Source organism: Medicago truncatula, unplaced genomic scaffold (genome assembly GCF_003473485.1).
Source record: "Medicago truncatula cultivar Jemalong A17 unplaced genomic scaffold, MtrunA17r5.0-ANR MtrunA17Chr0c06, whole genome shotgun sequence".
NCBI lineage: Eukaryota > Viridiplantae > Streptophyta > Magnoliopsida > Fabales > Fabaceae > Medicago > Medicago truncatula.
Window position 1 is genome coordinate 2,766 of NW_024340369.1, and position 16,239 is coordinate 19,004.

The 16,239-nt window shown below is 31.5% G+C and overlaps 1 long non-coding RNA gene across 4 annotated transcripts; it reads right to left on the bottom strand.

Moving 5' to 3' along the window:
- Window positions 1–5,150: 5,150 nt before the first annotated feature.
- On the bottom strand, window positions 5,151–10,018 carry LOC120577866 (uncharacterized). 4 transcript variants are annotated; one of them, XR_005643826.1, is made up of 7 exons: window positions 9,674–10,018; window positions 9,130–9,203; window positions 7,595–8,692; window positions 6,811–7,081; window positions 6,515–6,597; window positions 5,616–5,686; window positions 5,151–5,412 (listed from the first exon to the last, which is right to left on the bottom strand). It is a non-coding gene; the product is annotated as an uncharacterized lncRNA (long non-coding RNA). The 4 variants fall into 4 exon arrangements; XR_005643825.1 differs by lacking the exon at window positions 9,674–10,018 and adding an exon at window positions 9,405–9,473 and having other exon boundaries at window positions 9,134–9,203; XR_005643823.1 differs by lacking the exon at window positions 9,674–10,018 and adding an exon at window positions 9,405–9,473.
- Between the last annotated feature and the right edge of the window lie 6,221 nt (window positions 10,019–16,239).

Genomic DNA, 16,239 nt, shown 5'->3' on the forward strand with positions numbered 1-16,239 from the left:
TCATCACCAACAATTCATTTATCATTCAATTAACATACTCAAACTTATCACCAAAACAAGAGCATGAAATTCAAAGATTGGGTTCATATAAATACTACTCAATTAACCACTTTTTCATACAAACTAAGAAAATTGCAAACAAAACAATTATGATTATGATGAAGACTAACCCCCTTACCTTAGATAATGATTAATCCAAACTTAAGCTTCACTTTAGCTCCTAATTCTTCAATCTTCAAGTTTCCCCCTTTCTCTAACCCTTGTTCTTCCTTTCTCCCACTTTCTCTCTCTACCTCTCTCTAACTTTGTGAAATGAAAAGGAATGAATGAATTTCTCTCCAAGTTTTAGGTTTAGATATGCTCCATCTCAATTGGGCTCAATTCTAGACCCTAGTGGGCTTAACCCATTCTAACATAATTCTAAAAAGTTTCTATACACTCAACGGTAAATTACTAACAACGGTAAAATATAACCAACGGTCACTAAATGGTAAAAACTAATTACTACACTAGTAATTTAGTAAAATAATGGTTCTCACTAAACACTAAAAATAATTCTCACCAAAATTACTATTTTCCCTTACTCGCTAAATGACCAAAATACCCTTCTAATACGGAAATCCATGAAAATGGACCCAATGAAGAACAATCACACACAAACACATAAAACACATAATAAAAGTAATTGAAATAAAACTAGCTAAAAATCGGGCTGTTACATTAGGCATTTGGCAAGAATCCAAGCCAAAAAAGTTCGGATTAAATTTTGGTCACCAAAGGTTCCTCCTTTCGAGACGAACTTAATTTAAACTTTCTTTTAGGGAAGTAACTTGTTAATTAGGTCCATAATCATCATAAAATTAGTATTACATAACTAGAATGAACTATATTATGCATTTGGCAAGAATCCAAGCCAAAAAAGTGAGGATAAATTTTGGTCAACAAAGGTTCCTCCTTTCGAGACGAACTTAATTTAAACTTTATTTTAGGGAAGTAACTTGTTAATTAGGTCCATAATCATCATAAAATTAGTATTACATAACTAGAATGAACTATTTTAGGCAGTTGGCAAGAATCCAAGCCAAAAAAGTTCGGATTAAATTTTGGTCACCGATGGTTTCTCCTTTCGAGACGAACTTAATTTAAACTTTATTTTAGGGAAGTAACTTGTTAATTAGGTCCATAATCATCATAAAATTAGTATTAAATAACTAGAATGAACTATATTAGGCATTTGGCAAGAATACAAGCCAAAAAAAGGTAGGATAAGTTTTGGTCACCAAAGGTTCTTCCTTTGGTGACGAACTTAATTTAAACTTTATTTTAGGGAAGTAACTTGTTAATTAGGTCCATAATCATCATAAAATTAGTATTACATAACTAGAATGAACTATATTAGGCATTTGGCAAGAATCCAAGCCTAGAAAGTTCGGATTAAATTTTGGCACCAAAGGTTCCTCCTTTCGAGACGAACTTGATTTAAACTTTATTTTAGGGAAGTAACTTGTTAATTAGGTCCATAATCATCATAAAATTAGTATTACATAACTAGAATGAACTATATTAGGCATTTGGCAAGAATTCAAGCCAAAAAATCGTGTGTTTCGGCCGCGGGTTTTCGCCAATTTCGACCAAAAATCGAATGTTTAAAGTCCTCAATCATCAAAATTGATCCGAGGCATAACCCGAGGCTCTAACACATCGAAATCGCTCGTTTCGTGGCATTTGTACAAGTTATGAAATTGTTAAAATAATTTTATCAAAACAATAAGTCTTCAACAACAACAAGAATTCATTTCTTCCAATTGAACACAATTCACAACAACATCTCAACATAATTCACACCCAAGTCATGCAATGAGATCATCATTAACAATTAACCACAACCACAACTTATGATCATGCATTCCATCATATTTCAACAACAACATGTCGTAATTCACCAATTTCACAAAACCACCAACAACAATCCATTTCTCAACAACAATCATGATATATGAACACCCAAGCCATAATCATAAACAAGAACATGTATCAGCAACAACAACATCAATTGAAACTTGATTCTCACCTCAATTCAGCAACAACATGTCATAATTCATCAATTAAGCATAATTTCACAACTACCCATTTTCACACATTATGAACATGTTATTTCATCACCAACAATTCATTTATCATTCAATTAACATACTCAAACTTATCACCAAAACAAGAGCATGAAATTCAAAGATTGGGTTCATATAAATACTACTCAATTAACCACTTTTTCATACAAACTAAGAAAATTGCAAACAAAACAATTATGATTATGATGAAGACTAACCCCCTTACCTTAGATAATGATTAATCCAAAATTAAGCTGCACTTTAGCTCCTAATTCTTCAATCTTCAAGTTTCCCCCTTTCTCTAACCCTTGTTCTTCCTTTCTCCCACTTTCTCTCTCTACCTCTCTCTAACTTTGTGAAATGAAAAGGAATGAATGAATTTCTCTCCAAGTTTTAGGTTTAGATATGCTCCATCTCAATTGGGCTCAATTCTAGACCCTAGTGGGCTTAACCCATTCTAACATAATTCTAAAAAGTTTCTATACACTCAACGGTAAATTACTAACAACGGTAAAATATAACCAACGGTCACTAAATGGTAAAAACTAATTACTACACTAGTAATTTAGTAAAATAATGGTTCTCACTAAACACTAAAAATAATTCTCACCAAAATTACTATTTTCCCTTACTCGCTAAATGACCAAAATACCCTTCTAATACGGAAATCCATGAAAATGGACCCAATGAAGAACAATCACACACAAACACATAAAACACATAATAAAAGTAATTGAAATAAAACTAGCTAAAAATCGGGCTGTTACATTAGGCATTTGGCAAGAATCCAAGCCAAAAAAGTTCGGATTAAATTTTGGTCACCAAAGGTTCCTCCTTTCGAGACGAACTTAATTTAAACTTTCTTTTAGGGAAGTAACTTGTTAATTAGGTCCATAATCATCATAAAATTAGTATTACATAACTAGAATGAACTATATTATGCATTTGGCAAGAATCCAAGCCAAAAAAGTGAGGATAAATTTTGGTCAACAAAGGTTCCTCCTTTCGAGACGAACTTAATTTAAACTTTATTTTAGGGAAGTAACTTGTTAATTAGGTCCATAATCATCATAAAATTAGTATTACATAACTAGAATGAACTATTTTAGGCAGTTGGCAAGAATCCAAGCCAAAAAAGTTCGGATTAAATTTTGGTCACCGATGGTTTCTCCTTTCGAGACGAACTTAATTTAAACTTTATTTTAGGGAAGTAACTTGTTAATTAGGTCCATAATCATCATAAAATTAGTATTAAATAACTAGAATGAACTATATTAGGCATTTGGCAAGAATACAAGCCAAAAAAAGGTAGGATAAGTTTTGGTCACCAAAGGTTCTTCCTTTGGTGACGAACTTAATTTAAACTTTATTTTAGGGAAGTAACTTGTTAATTAGGTCCATAATCATCATAAAATTAGTATTACATAACTAGAATGAACTATATTAGGCATTTGGCAAGAATCCAAGCCTAGAAAGTTCGGATTAAATTTTGGCACCAAAGGTTCCTCCTTTCGAGACGAACTTGATTTAAACTTTATTTTAGGGAAGTAACTTGTTAATTAGGTCCATAATCATCATAAAATAGTATTACATAACTAGAATGAACTATATTAGGCATTTGGCAAGAATTCAAGCCAAAAAATCGTGTGTTTCGGCCGCGGGTTTTCGCCAATTTCGACCAAAAATCGAATGTTTAAAGTCCTCAATCAGCAAAATTGATCCGAGGCATAACCCGAGGCTCTAACACATCGAAATCGCTCGTTTCGTGGCATTTGTACAAGTTATGAAATTGTTAAAATAATTTTATCAAAACAATAAGTCTTCAACAACAACAAGAATTCATTTCTTCCAATTGAACACAATTCACAACAACATCTCAACATAATTCACACCCAAGTCATGCAATGAGATCATCATTAACAATTAACCACAACCACAACTTATGATCATGCATTCCATCATATTTCAACAACAACATGTCGTAATTCACCAATTTCACAAAACCACCAACAACAATCCATTTCTCAACAACAATCATGATATATGAACACCCAAGCCATAATCATAAACAAGAACATGTATCAGCAACAACAACATCAATTGAAACTTGATTCTCACCTCAATTCAGCAACAACATGTCATAATTCATCAATTAAGCATAATTTCACAACTACCCATTTTCACACATTATGAACATGTTATTTCATCACCAACAATTCATTTATCATTCAATTAACATACTCAAACTTATCACCAAAACAAGAGCATGAAATTCAAAGATTGGGTTCATATAAATACTACTCAATTAACCACTTTTTCATACAAACTAAGAAAATTGCAAACAAAACAATTATGATTATGATGAAGACTAACCCCCTTACCTTAGATAATGATTAATCCAAAATTAAGCTGCACTTTAGCTCCTAATTCTTCAATCTTCAAGTTTCCCCCTTTCTCTAACCCTTGTTCTTCCTTTCTCCCACTTTCTCTCTCTACCTCTCTCTAACTTTGTGAAATGACACTACAACATTTTCATCTTACGGAAACGCCAAAAAAGCGTAGCAAAATGTGAAAAAACTGTTGCTGTTGTCTACCAGAACGCTTTTCTATCTGTGGCAAACTGAGGCGTTGTCTTATCTTTCCAGAACGGTTTTCATTACAAAGGGCAACGATGTGGGATTAACCGTAGTTTTAGTGTTTAAAAGAAAACGGTTTTCAAAGGTAAAAACAACAACGTTATTTTTCCGTTATGAAGAACAAAAGCGTAGCAATAGGTATCCTTTGGAAACGCTTTTCTAGGGGATGTCGCTACGCCTCTCACCGTTGCTATTGCGGAAACCGTTCTGGAAGACCTTTATCTAATTGCCTTTATATAAGTACCCCCAACAGTCAAAAAGTGTTGCAAAACACTTTTTTTTCAAAAAAAAAAAATGTCTCGTATATAAATTAAAAAAGAAAATAAAGTCTGAAAAAAGCAATAACATAGATAAAAAAAAAGAACTTTATTAATATAAAATTGTAATCTGATACTAAATAAATATATTACAGAAAATGAAATAGTTGTTGATCATCATTGATCACAATGAAAGTAACATTTACACAATTACATACGTAATAATATTTTTGGATTTCTAATGAATACCCTTAAAGATAATGACAATTATCATTAATCACATTCAATATAACATCTTCAAAGTGACCACCAATATCCATCAGGAAAACAAAAAAACAAGCACCAAATTTATATATCTTCATCTTGTTCTTCCAAATCTTGAAATTCTTCGTCCATATCATCAATATTCTTCTAGAATAAAATGAAAATGTTCAATAAGTTATGTGTACAAAAATTCCCTTGGACAATACAAATTCCAAACATGGTAATAGCAAATAGAGGCAAAGAACCATACACGGGTAAACAAAAATGTTATATTTGAGCACATAAGATTATTACTTTTCTATATCATAAGAAACTTAAACAGATCAAAACAAAGAGAAAGAGATGAAAACCTTATTTATTTTTTGCTTTAGATGTATCAACTTGCCGAGCCTCATTGAAGGCTACAAAATTGATGATTAACCTGCCAATAATAATAATAAATCAGTGAGAAAACACAAATGCAACAAAATAATTAAGGCAATATCGGTGAGATAACACAAATACAACAATATAGGAAACCAATGGAGATATACAGGACAACGAGTTAGATTTTCAATGTAAATCTCTTGACGTTCAGGTGTCACTCCTTTTCCCTTTTCATCTAAAAACCAAAGAAACAAGTTATATGTTTATTTTTATGAGGTTTGAAAGGAACTTATGCAGTTTGAGAATAGATTTGAAAGCAGGTAAACAATTTTTAAACAAGTGACTATCCAACACTCAAAATCACCCAACACCCATGTTTGTTCACACACAACATATCAATTCAACTCAGCCCATCACAATCAAAAGAATATATCTTATATGTCAAAGTCAGAAAAATATAAAACCAGTATCACAGCAACATAGTATATGATAAAAAGAAGTAGCTCAATTAACATATTCATTCCACCTTATAGCTGCAATTCAAAAAGAATTTGCCACTGAAAAAGAAACATCTCACATACAGTTTAAAAATATATATATATATTACAATTCTATAGTTTCCAATTAACCAAATTATAAAATATTATTAAAAACCAAGTAAGCAAATGAGAAAAGTCACAACCTCCAAAATTTAGTTATGGAACAAGAACATGTTAGTGCTTCAATTATATGGCATGTTCGCAAGGTACTTAAATTCACTCTAACTATCACATGTTTGTTACATAATAACAGCACCATAAACTTTTCAAACTAGTATCAATTAGAGATTGCTCCATTGTTTCAAACATAGTCATAAACTAGTTGTGATAGAGACACGTCACACCTGGCAAGACACACCACAAACTCAACTCTGAATATCCATATACTTCTTGGTAAATTGCACACATCAACAATGAAATGAAGTTCCTGTGACATCATAAAAAATTAACACCAATAACTTTGTATTTAAGCTGATCAAAATTTTCATCCATGAAGAATACTAGCAAATATGTGTATAATATATTATAAAATTCACTAAACTTAATTTGATTTAATTTTAGTTGCAGGCCTTTGAAGTAAAATACACAATTTGTACAAGGGGTGAATACTAAATAATGATTACATAGTTAAGATTTTTACCTGCATGCCACATGTTGGTTTAACATCAAAGCTTGTCAAATACTGACAAAAGCTTATAAGACATTGAGTGTATATGAGTAGTCCATGAATATGTATTCCACTCTTTTCAAACTTCAAAATTACATGTTCTTTCTTGGTAGGAAAAATATTATGAGACGTATTAACAGCAACTTTTTATTAATGTTCCTGATGAAGATAAAAACAAAGCTCGTAGAAACAAATACTTGTTGGATGCTCTCATGTGACATTTCCTCAACCAACAAGCACATACCTATGAAGAAGCAATTAAAAAATGAATATGCCAGAATCAAATATCAGAAAACACCATGAATAACACAAATTTTAGCAAACCAATAACCATAAAATACCCAAATCAGAACTTTAACACAAGCAAAATCATTCTTAAAAAAAAAAAAAAAAGGCATTACATCTTATATTAGAAGACTGATGTGAATATTAAGGTTTTCAAAAATGGGGATTTTGGGTTTCTACAAAATCTCTCCCGATATGTGAAGAGGAAAAACGACTACAAGGAAGAAGGAGATGACGGTGGCTCTCTCACATGACAACAAAGGAAACGGAAGGATACTATTTTCAACTCCTAAGCATAAGCAAGTATATCTTTTTTAATTCTTTTCAGCAACGTGTAGACTCCATCTACTTTGAATTAATTCTATTGACTTATATATGGTAGAAATATCAAACTTATTTGGGCCAGGAAAAAAGAGGAAGAACATAAAATAAGCAATCTACAAGAAAAAAATGAAAGCTGGTTATGTAGTACCTTATGTTTGGAACCTAATTTCTTGTAATCACCAGGATCTAATCCCTTGCAGTCAATCTTCACAAAACGACTTCGTCCAAAAGCATCTCCAGCATCCTTTACAAGCATTATGTATACTCCATTTTTGACTGCAACAAGACAGAAGTAAATGAGATGTTTAAATAAAGAAATAAAATCTATAACCAATGTCTTAGAAAATATGAACGAACACCAAAGAAATTGAAATCAACAAAAACTTTGCAGACAATATTCAAATAAGCTTGAAATAAGCTTGGCACCCACCATTTACTCTACTAATCAAGAGTGTGCTAAAACAGTCAACAAATAAGATTGAAATAAGATAACATATTTCCCTAGCAGATAGTATTACTTCTACACCAGCTTCCAACACAAGTTGTCGTTCCTTTATTTGCAATTTTGGAAACTTCTTTCTCTGCAATTTATCAAGAATTCTTCCCACTACTAGAAGTCAATTTCTTCTTATTGTTGTTCCTTGGTCCTATTATAAAGTGGATTTCCATCATAATGACTAGTGACTGATAAATGCATAAAAATATGTATATCAGGGAAATGCAATTATCTAAAATCTAGAACTAGAATTCTATCTATGACCATTCCAAGGTTGATAGGAGCTAAGTCTTAGTGTCATTGGTTACATAAATCTATCCCAAAGCATTTAAAAGTGAAAACTTAAAATAACAAAAATCATCATCATTTTATAATTCAAGCCAGTTTCCAATTGCCTCAAAAACAACCTATTACAGTTATACAATTAATGAAAATCAAGAATGAACGAAAAGGAACTGATCCAAAATTTCCATTTCAAATCAGCATTAGCTGCTTGTAGAAACCGATTCTTCTTTTCAAAAATCAAAAACATCTTCACCTACTGAGAGTTGAAAAAAACACTGAAATAAACCATCACAAAGTTAGGGATTTGACAAAAAAAAAACTTCGTAAGAAACAAAAAAATTGAAAAGGAAACAAGCTCAGAATAACTCACAAAGGGCTCTTTTAGTAGTGATTTTGGTGTTGGTAATGGCGCTCCATCACCGTCGAGGTCGTGTCCTTCTATGTCATAAATACGTTTTTCGGCAACTTCAAAAGAGGCGAGAGAGGAAGAAGAGACCATAAAGGAAGAAGAGAAGAAGAAGATCAAGATTTGTATGTGGATATCAAATATAGCCATAGATCTAACACTAGAATCATCACTAAGTTGTACATAATTGTTTTCACTATTCTTAATCCCAATTTTTCATTGAAATCAAAAGCACCAAATCTAACATTCTCACAAATCAATATCTAACAATGAAAAACATAACATTCTCAAATTTTCAGCATAAAATCCCAACAAAAATAAAATAAATGAATCAAAAAATAGTTATCACGCAACTTATACAAAAAATAGTTATCATGCAATTTACACAAGTTTCTATTGATTTGTCTATTGTTAAGAGATCTAAGACCTCTTTTCTTTTCTAGTAGTCTATCTGTTTCACCATAAAACAAGTAAGTAAAAATTTTTCAAGTAGTACCTACAAGAGTACTTGAACAACATGCTTTTCATTGGTGTGATGAACTCAAAATGCATCTGCTTAGCTATCTCACTCTGTAAAATCAAAACCCCCAAAAGTTATGAAACTAAAACAGTAAATCAACTGAAACAACACAAATTGGATGAAATAAATTGGATCATTATGTAACTCTACAAGAATAACCATACATGTATATATCCCTCATCATATCTAACACAACAAGCAAATTTTAAACCAAGAAAAACAAAGCATACTATAAAAAAAATACCCAATACCTGAAATTTCTTCAAGAATCTCCTCAAAGTCACAATAAATTTAAGATTTAATGAACAGGAGAAAAACCAAAACCTAACAAAAATAAAAATCTAAGTATGAGTTTTTTTAGAACGAAATAATAGAGATTTTGTGGTTTTTACATATGTGATGTATACATATTGTTGTTTTTGGGGGTTTTAGAACATAAATACAACAATTGTCGAAAATCAGTACAATTGTCGATAACACACCGAGCCAGCAAAAGGGTTTTGAATCAAAGAAGACTTACCTTGATAAGGTCGGGAAGAATACATAAACATGTGCGAGCAATCAAAAGGGTTTCAAATGGGTTGAGGATTCGAATGGTTTCTGCATGAGTTTCAAAGGGGTTCTGAGATTCGAATTGGTTCGAATCGGTTGAAGCTTTTGAGATTTTCGAATGGGTTGAAGAATTATGATTTTTCAAGTGGGTTGAAGATTTCGGAGTTTCGAAAGTTCGCAGAAGATTAAGGGTTCCAACGGATTGAATCTTTTGAGATTTTCGTTTGGCTTATGAGGTTCGAATGGGTTGAGCGTTTGAACGGAAAGTGAGCTTCTGAGAATAGCTTATGCGTTTGGTTTTAGTTTTTCTTGATTGATTGAGTTTTTTTTTTTTTTTTTGACAAAAGTGTTTTTTTCTTTTAAGAGGAAATTGTTTGTTTTTTTTTTTTTTTTGACTAGAGAGTTGTTGGGTATTTTTTGAGGAAAATTATCTTTCATCAAAAATAGCGCTAATTATTAGTTTTTTAAAATAGTAATTTTTTTTGTTATATTAAGATTTTTTGTTATAATTTTTAAGAATGGTATTTAACAAAGTAGTTACTCATACTTTTATTAAAAATAATTAAAAATTATACTAGAACGGTTAATACGTGTTGACGAAAATAACAAACAAAAATCCGTTCTCGTTTCTTATACCACAACGCTTTCGAGTTGTTACGAATAAATTGAAAAAAATATTATACCCTATTACAACATAATCAGAAAATCGTTGTTCATGGGACTCTACCAAAACGGTTTTTTTACCTTCCAAAATTTAGGTGTTGTCGTAGGGTCAAAATGTTGTAGTGTGAAAAGGAATGAATGAATTTCTCTCCAAGTTTTAGGTTTAGATATGCTCCATCTCAATTGGGCTCAATTCTAGACCCTAGTGGGCTTAACCCATTCTAACATAATTCTAAAAAGTTTCTATACACTCAACGGTAAATTACTAACAACGGTAAAATATAACCAACGGTCACTAAACGGTAAAAATTAATTACTACACTAGTAACTTAGTAAAATAATGGTTCTCACTAAACACTAAAAATAATTCTCACCAAAATTACTATTTTCCCTTACTCGCTAAATGACCAAAATACCCTTCTAATACGGAAATCCATGAAAATGGACCCAATGAAGAATAATCACACACAAACACATAAAACACATAATAAAAGTAATTGAAATAAAACTAGCTAAAAATAGGGCTGTTACATTAGGCATTTGGCAAGAATTCAAGCCAAAAAAGTTCGGATTAAATTTTGGTCACCAAAGGTTCCTCCTTTCGAGACGAACTTAATTTAAACTTTATTTTAGGGAAGTAACTTGTTAATTAGGTCCATAATCATCATAAAATTAGTATTACATAACTAGAATGAACTATATTATGCATTTGGCAAGAATCCAAGCCAAAAAAGTGAGGATAAATTTTGGTCAACAAAGGTTCCTCCTTTCGAGACGAACTTAATTTAAACTTTATTTTAGGGAATTAACTTGTTAATTAGGTTCATAATCATCATAAAATTAGTATTACATAACTAGAATGAACTATTTTAGGCAGTTGGCAAGAATCCAAGCCAAAAAAGTTCGGATTAAATTTTGGTCACCGAAGGTTTCTCCTTTCGAGACGAACTTAATTTAAACTTTATTTTAGGGAAGTAACTTGTTAATTAGGTCCATAATCATCATAAAATTGGTATTAAATAACTAGAATGAACTATATTAGGCAGTTGGCAAGAATACAAGCCAAAAAAAGGTAGGATAATTTTTGGTCACCAAAGGTTCCTCCTTTGGTGACGAACTTAATTTAAACTTTATTTTAGGGAAGTAACTTGTTAATTAGGTCCATAATCATCATAAAATTAGTATTACATAACTAGAATGAACTATATTAGGCATTTGGCAAGAATCCAAGCCTAGAAAGTTCGGATTAAATTTTGGCACCAAAGGTTCCTACTTTCGAGACGAACTTGATTTAAACTTTATTTTAGGGAAGTAACTTGTTAATTAGGTCCATAATCATCATAAAATTAGTATTACATAACTAGAATGAACTATATTAGGCATTTGGCAAGAATTCAAGCCAAAAAATCGTGTGTTTCGGCCGCGGGTTTTCGCCAATTTCGACCAAAAATCGAATGTTTAAAGTCCTCAATCATCAAAATTGATCCGAGGCATAACCCGAGGCTCTAACACATCGAAATCGCTCGTTTCGTGGCATTTGTACAAGTTATGAAATTGTTAAAATAATTTTATCAAAACAATAAGTCTTCAACAACAACAACAATTCATTTCTTCCAATTGAACACAATTCACAACAACATCTCAACATAATTCACACCCAAGTCATGCAATGAGATCATCATTAACAATTAACCACAACCACAACTTATGATCATGCATTCCATCATATTTCAACAACAACATGTCGTAATTCACCAATTTCACAAAACCACCAACAACAATCCATTTCTCAACAACAATCATGATATATGAACACCCAAGCCATAATCATAAACAAGAACATGTATCAGCAACAACAACATCAATTGAAACTTGATTCTCACCTCAATTCAGCAACAACATGTCATAATTCATCAATTAAGCATAATTTCACAACTACCCATTTTCACACATTATGAACATGTTATTTCATCACCAACAATTCATTTATCATTCAATTAACATACTCAAACTTATCACCAAAACAAGAGCATGAAATTCAAAGATTGGGTTCATATAAATACTACTCAATTAAGCACTTTTCCATACAAACTAAGAAAATTGCAAACAAAACAATTATGATTATGATGAAGACTAACCCCCCTTACCTTAGATAATGATTAATCCAAACTTAAGCTTCACTTTAGCTCCTAATTCTTCAATCTTCAAGTTTCCCCCTTTCTCTAACCCTTGTTCTTCCTTTCTCCCACTTTCTCTCTCTACCTCTCTCTAACTTTGTGAAATGAAAATGAATGAATTTCTCTCCAAGTTTTAGGTTTAGATATGCTCCATCTCAATTGGGCTCAATTCTAGACCCTAGTGGGCTTAACCCATTCTAACATAATTCTAAAAAGTTTCTATACACTCAACGGTAAATTACTAACAACGGTAAAGTATAACCAACGGTCACTAAACGGTAAAAATTAATTACTACACTAGTAACTTAGTAAAATAATGGTTCTCACTAAACACTAAAAATAATTCTCACCAAAATTACTATTTTCCCTTACTCGCTAAATGACCAAAATACCCTTCTAATACGGAAATCCATGAAAATGGACCCAATGAAGAATAATCACACACAAACACATAAAACACATAATAAAAGTAATTAAAATAAATGTAGCTAAAAATCGGGCTGTTACATTAGGCATTTGGCAAGAATCCAAGCCAAAAAAGTTCGGATTAAATTTTGGTCACCAAAGGTTCCTCCTTTCGAGACGAACTTAATTTAAACTTTATTTTAGGAAAGTAACTTGTTAATTAGGTCCATAATCATCATAAAATTAGTATTACATAACTAGAATGAACTATATTATGCATTTGGCAAGAATCCAAGCCAAAAAAGTGAGGATAAATTTTGGTCACCAAAGGTTCCTCCTTTCGAGACGAACTTAATTTAAACTTTATTTTAGGGAAGTAACTTGTCAATTAGGTCCATAATCATCATAAAATTAGTATTACATAACTAGAATGAACTATATTAGGCAGTTGGCAAGAATCCAAGCCAAAAAAGTTCGGATTAAATTTTGGTCACCGAAGGTTTCTCCTTTCGAGACGAACTTAATTTAAACTTTATTTTAGGGAAGTAACTTTTTAATTAGGTCCATAATCATCATAAAATTAGTATTAAATAACTAGAATGAACTATATTAGGCATTTGGCAAGAATCCAAGCCAAAAAAAGGTAGGATAATTTTTGGTCACCAAAGGTTCCTCCTTTGGTGACGAACTTAATTTAAACTTTATTTTAGGGAAGTAACTTCTTAATTAGCTCCATAATCATCATAAAATTAGTATTACATAACTAGAATGAACTATATTAGGCATTTGGCAAGAATCCAAGCCTAGAAAGTTCGGATTAAATTTTGGCACCAAAGGTTCCTCATTTCGAGACGAACTTAATTTAAACTTTATTTTAGGGAAGTAACTTGTTAATTAGGTCCATAATCATCATAAAATTAGTATTACATAACTAGAATGAACTATATTAGGCATTTGGCAAGAATTCAAGCCAAAAAATCGTGTGTTTCGGCCGCGGGTTTTCGCCAATTTCGACCAAAAATCGAATGTTTAAAGTTTTCAATCATCAAAATTGATCCGAGGCATAACCCGAGGCTCTAACACATCGAAATCGCTCGTTTCGTGGCATTTGTACAAGTTATGAAATTGTTAAAATGATTTTATCAAAACATTAAATCTTCAACAACAACAACAATTCATTTCTTCCAATTGAACACAATTCACAACAACATCTCAACATAATTCTCACCCAAGTCATGCAATGAGATCATCATTAACAATTAACCACAACCACAACTTATGATCATGCATTCCATCATATTTCAACAACAACATGTCGTAATTCACCAATTTCACAAAACCACCAACAACAATCCATTTCTCAACAACAATCATGATATATGAACACCCAAGCCACCATCATAAACAAGAACATGTATCAGCAACAACAACATCAATTGAAACTTGATTCTCACCTCAATTCAGCAACAACATGTCATAATTCATCAATTAAGCATAATTTCACAACTACCCATTTTCACACATTATGAACATGTTATTTCATCGCCAACAATTCATTTATCATTCAATTAACATACTCAAACTTATCACCAAAACAAGAGCATGAAATTCAAAGATTGGGTTCATATAAATACTACTCAATTAACCACTTTTTCATACAAACAAAGAAAATTGCAAACAAAACAATTATGATTATGATGAAGACTAACCCCCTTACCTTAGATAATGATTAATCCAAACTTAAGCTTCACTTTAGCTCCTAATTCTTCAATCTTCAAGTTTCCCCCTTTCTCTAACCCTTGTTCTTCCTTTCTCCCACTTTCTCTCTCTACCTCTCTCTAACTTTGTGAAATGAAAAGGAATGAATGAATTTCTCTCAAAGTTTTAGGTTTAGATATGCTCCATCTCAATTGGGCTCAATTCTAGACCCTAGTGGGCTTAACCCATTCTAACATAATTCTAAAAAGTTTCTATACACTCAACGGTAAATTACTAACAACGGTAAAATATAACCAACGGTCACTAAACGGTAAAAATTAATTACTACACTAGTAACTTAGTAAAATAATGGTTCTCACTAAACACTAAAAATAATTCTCACCAAAATTACTATTTTCCCTTACTCGCTAAATGACCAAAATACCCTTCTAATACGAAAATCCATGAAAATGGACCCAATGAAGAATAATCACACACAAACACATAAAACACATAATAAAAGTAATTAAAATAAATGTAGCTAAAAATCGGGCTGTTACATTAGGCATTTGGCAAGAATCCAAGCCAAAAAAGTTCGGATTAAATTTTGGTCACCAAAGGTTCCTCCTTTCGAGACGAACTTAATTTAAACTTTATTTTAGGAAAGTAACTTGTTAATTAGGTCCATAATCATCATAAAATTAGTATTACATAACTAGAATGAAGTATATTATGCATTTGGCAAGAATCCAAGCCAAAAAAGTGAGGATAAATTTTGGTCACCAAAGGTTCCTCCTTTCGAGACGAACTTAATTTAAACTATATTTTAGGGAAGTAACTTGTTAATTAGGTCCATAATCATCATAAAATTAGTATTACATAAATAGAATGAACTATATTAGGCAGTTGGCAAGAATCCAAGCCAAAAAAGTTCGGATTAAATTTTGGTCACCGAAGGTTTCTCCTTTCGAGACGAACTTAATTTAAACTTTATTTTAGGGAAGTAACTTGTTAATTAGGTCCATAATCATCATAAAATTAGTATTAATAACTAGAATGAACTATATTAGGCATTTGACAAGAATCCAAACCAAAAAAAGGTAGGATAATTTTTGGTCACCAAAGGTTCCTCCTTTGGTGACGAACTTAATTTAAACTTTATTTTAGGGAAGTAACTTGTTAATTAGGTCCATAATCATCATAAAATTAGTATTACATAACTAGAATGAACAATATTAGGCATTTGGCAAGAATCCAAGCCTAGAAAGTTCGGATTAAATTTTGGCACCAAAGGTTCCTCCTTTCGAGACGAACTTAATTTAAACTTTATTTTAGGGAAGTAACTTGTTAATTAGGTCCATAATCATCATAAAATTAGTATTACATAACTAGAATGAACTATATTAGGCATTTGGCAAGAATCCAAGCCAAAAAAGTTCGGATTAAATTTTGGTCACCGAAGGTTTCTCCTTTGGTGACGAACTTAATTTAAACTTTATTTTAGGGAAGTAACTTGTTAATTAGGTCCATAATCATCATAAAATTAGTATTAAATAACTAGAATGAACTATATTAGGCATTTGGCAAGAAT